This window comes from Mandrillus leucophaeus, unplaced genomic scaffold (genome assembly GCF_000951045.1).
Source record: "Mandrillus leucophaeus isolate KB7577 unplaced genomic scaffold, Mleu.le_1.0 Scaffold6, whole genome shotgun sequence".
Lineage (NCBI taxonomy): Eukaryota > Metazoa > Chordata > Mammalia > Primates > Cercopithecidae > Mandrillus > Mandrillus leucophaeus.
In genome coordinates, this window is record NW_012106474.1 from 5,844,311 (window position 1) to 5,848,740 (window position 4,430).

At 43.5% G+C, this 4,430-nt stretch overlaps 1 pseudogene across 1 annotated transcript; it reads right to left on the reverse strand.

The window, feature by feature from the left end:
• Nucleotides 1–2,912: 2,912 nt before the first annotated feature.
• Nucleotides 2,913–4,190, reverse strand: LOC105553530 (annotated as a pseudogene). Its single transcript, XR_001008165.1, has one exon. The product of XR_001008165.1 is annotated as a glyceraldehyde-3-phosphate dehydrogenase pseudogene (transcript).
• Nucleotides 4,191–4,430: the final 240 nt, after the last annotated feature.

Consider the following 4,430-nt stretch of genomic DNA (forward strand, 5'->3'; position numbering starts at 1 on the left):
CCAGGGAAGATTTCAGTGGGGGTCACTTGGGGTAATTTGTCCCTAGTCCCCTGCGTAGATGTCTGCCTTTGGTTCAGGCACCAATCCTTGGTCCGCTCGGTTGTGGGAGGGTGGTAGGAAGCATGGGTTAGCAAACAGCTTTCAGGTTCTGTTAGTAACATTGTTAATCAGCAGTAGCTAGAGATGAGTTACCTCTATAACCTGACACCAAGTGCACTGTTATAACTTTCAAAAAGCCAAGACTCAATTCTGCCTCCCATGTATTTATTAGTTGTCAGGCTCCAAAGCAGATAGACATTGCATTCTGTGGTCCAGTGGAGTCCAGAAACGTGTCCATGGGTACAAGTGGCAAGCCCAACCGTACTGATGCACAGCAGGTGAACACCAAAACTGGGGCTTCGCCTGGGAGAGTGCTTGGCCTCACTCAGAAAAGAATTTAAGAGCAAGCTGGCAGTAAAAGAAAGTTTGTCAGAGCAACAGTGTACAGCAAAATGGCTATTCCACAGAGCAGGGCTATCTCATAGACAGAGCAGGGCTATCTCATAGACAGGGCAGGGCTATCCCATAGACAGAGCAGGGCTATCCCATAGACAGAGCAGGGCTATCCCATAGACAGAGCAGGGCTATCTCATAGACAGAGCAGGGCTATCCCATAGACAGAGCAGGGCTATCCCATAGACAGAGCAGGGCTATCTCATAGACAGGGCAGGGCTATCCCATAGACAGAGCAGGGCTATCCCATAGACAGAGCATTTGGTTGTCCATTGACTTAGCAGGAGGATAACCTCTGAGTTTATGTGAGTGTGGATGTGTAGCGGGCCTACATCTCTTGAGTATTAGCCTCTCTGTTGTCTATTTTCTTATTCCCTTTTTCTCGTTTGTTGGTACCTAATAAGCACTTCTAGCTAACATCAAACTGAAAGCAAAGTCCCAAAGACTCTTTAACCCAAATGTGAGTTGTCAAGACTCAGAAACTTGGTTCCTGAACAGGTTTTTTGCCTCAAAGACTAAGTCATCCTGATACAGGAGGAAAAAAAAAAAACACCAAAAACAACAGATACAGGGTTGAGAAATGAGCCACAGAGAGAAAGAGGGAGCTGTGTTCTTGATTTACAGGATTTCTGTTCCCAATGACCAGTGAGTGGTTCAGTGGCCTAGTGTGGGTGGCCCAACCCCACATCACCTGGGGACTCCTTGCCCTCCATAGATGGGATACTTGTAGGTAAGACCCTTGGGCAGAGGCTGGCACTTGGGCAGCTTGTGAAGACATGGGGGCCCAAAAGCAAACTTCCATCCCTTGGCCAAGGTGGAATAGACAGAATTGGCTAAAAAATCTCCCATGGGCTGTGGCCATGGTGGACTCACTAACATTGTTACAATAGTTTATTTCTAATACTTGAAGTTTAAGGTGCTAAAGGACAATTTGTATTGCGTAGAATAATTGACACCTATTTAGAGTGAGAGGAAGCAGGTAGGTCTCCCTCAGGCTTCCGGGCCAGGAAGCGGGTCAATGATAATGGGTACCCAAATTTAATCAGTTCAACTAAAAAACATCTACTGTGTGCCAGGCAGTGTGACTCATTCAGGAAATATGAAGAAGAGGGTGGGAAGTGACTAGTAGAAGAGAAATAGAACCCTGAAACCAAGTTATGCCAAAACTAAGTGCTTCATTGACTCCATTAACCAGGGCCTTTGAAATTGTTTTAACCATATTTTTAATTGGCACCCAGTACATACATATAAATATAACACTAAAGATATCTTTCTCCTCACTAAGTCTCTAAGGCTCAGATAGTTTTATTAATAAGTTCTACTAAACTTTTAAGAAATAATTAATTCCTGCTTTAGATAAGTTATTTAAAAAAGACCAAAACCTGCGCCTTTTCTTTGAGACAGGGTTTCACTCTGTCACCTAGGCTGGAGTGCAGTGATGTGATCAGAGGTCACTGCAACCTCGACCTTCCAAGCTCAAGTGATCCTTCTATCTCTCATCCTCCTGAGTAGCTGAAACAACAGGCACACTATGCCTGGCTAATTTTTGTATTTTTTTGTAGAGACAGGGTCTCACTATGTTGCCTAGGCTGGTCTCAAACTCCTGGACTCAAGCAATTTGTCCGCCTCTGCCTCCCAAAATACTAGGATTATAGGCATGAGCCACCGTGCGTGTTCCCACTTTTCATTCTATAAATAGATAAGGTCGATCCACCCCAACAATTATAGGCATAGTTCATTTTGAACACAGATGTAAATATCTTAAATAAGATAGAGTTAAGAAAACCCAAGTGTATGATAAAAAGTCACAATAATTAAATAAGACTTACTCATGAATGCAAGATGACACACCATCATAAATATATCAACAGAATTTATTACATCAGCTAAGAGTAAAGTATAAAACGCAGAATTATTTGAATTGATGCAGAAAAACTTCTTGATCAATTCAACAGATATGTATAATAAAACTGGTTAACTGGAAATAGAAAGGAACTTCTCCAACTTGTTAAAGTTGTCTACTCTAAAAGTTATGTTAAATGTTACACAGATTAGGGGCATTTTTAACATTTTCTCTGAAATTGTAAATGATGTAAAGATGCCCATCATCACTCCTGTTAATTAACACTTGTATGTAAGCTCGCCACCAACTACAAGGAAAAATGAATAAGTAGGAGAGGTAAGACTTGAAAGGAGACAAAACTGTTATTATTTGCAGATAATACAATCATCTGTCCAAAAAAATCCAACTATTAGAACTAGTAAGATAATTGAACAATTCCTTTAGATAAGAACAACTTAAGAAATCTTGGTATCTTCTACACTGACAATGCAAACTAGGAAATATAATAAAATATCATTACAAATACCAGTCAAAACTAGAGAATTTTAGGAATTAATCACTAATCCATAGAAACTTTATAGAAAAAAATTTTATTTATTTATTTTTTTGGCTGAGCACAGGGGACTTTATTGATGGTACAAGACAAGGTGGGACTTCCTAGGCCCCTTCCTCTTCAGGGGGTCTGTATGGAAACTGTGAGGAGGGGAGATTCTCACTGTGACTGGGGACTGAGTGTGTCAGGGACTCCCCATCAGTGAGGGCCTTGCTCTTCCTCTTGTGCTGTCACTGGGGCTGGTGGTTCAGGGGTCTTACTCCTTGGAGGCCTTGTGGGCCATGAGGTCCACCACCCTGTTGCTATAGCCAAATTCACTGTCATACCAGGAAATCAGCTTGACAAAGTGGTTGTTGAGGGCAATGGCGGCCACAACATCAAAGGTGGAAGAGTGGGTGTCGCTGTTGAAGTCGAAGAAGACAACCTGGTGCTCGGTGTTGTAGCCCAGGATGCCTTAGAGAGGGCCCTCTGACGCCTGCTTCACCACCTTCTTAATGCCATCATATTTGGTAGGTTTTTCCAGATGGTAGTTCAGGTCCACGACTGACGTGTTGGCAGTGGGGACACAGAAGGCCATGCCGGTGAGTTTTCCATTCAGCTCAGGGATGACCTTGCCTACAGCCTTGGCAGTGCCAGTAGAAGAAGGGATGATATTCTGGAGAGTCCCACCACCGTCATGCCAGTTTCCCAGAGGAACCATCCACAGTCTTCTGGGTGGCAGTGATGGTGTGGACTGTGGTCATGAGTCCTTCCACAATATCAAAGTTGTCATGGATGATGTTGGCCAGGGGTGCTAAGCAGTTGGCAGAGCAGGAAGTATTGCTGATGATCTTGAGGCTGTTGTCATACTTCTCATGGTTCATGCTCATTACCAACATGGGGGCATCAGCAGAGGGGGCAGAGATGAAGACCCTTTTAGCTCCTCCCTGTAAGTGAGCCCCAGCCTTCTCCATGGTGGTAAAGATGCCGGTGGACTCCACAATGTACCCAGCACCAGCATCACCCCATTTGATCTTGGAGGGATCTCGCTCCTGGAAGATGGTGATGGGATTTCCATTGATGACAAGCTTCCCGTTCTCAGCCTTGATGGTGCCATGGAATGTGCCATGGGTGGAATCATATTGGAACATGTAGACCATGTAGTTGAGATCAATGAAGGGGTCACTGATGGTGACAATATCCACTTTACCAGTTAAAAGTAGCCCTGCTGACCAGGCACCCAATACGACCAAATCCGTTGACTCTGACCTTCACCTTCACCACGGTGTCTCAGGGATGTGGCTGGCAGTGCGAGAGGAGATGAGGCTGTCTGCTGAATTGGAGGAGGAAAGAGCTGAAAAAAAACATTAATGAGTGACACAGAAAGTTCAATGGAGAGACAATCCACGCTCTTAGATGGGACATATTTGTATTATAAAGATGCTGGTTTTCCCCATATCAAAGTATGAATTCAAGACAATTTCAATAAAAATTCCAGTTGAATTGTTTTGAGGAAGGAAAATACATTACCATAATATTTATATGAAAGTTTACAGGTACACA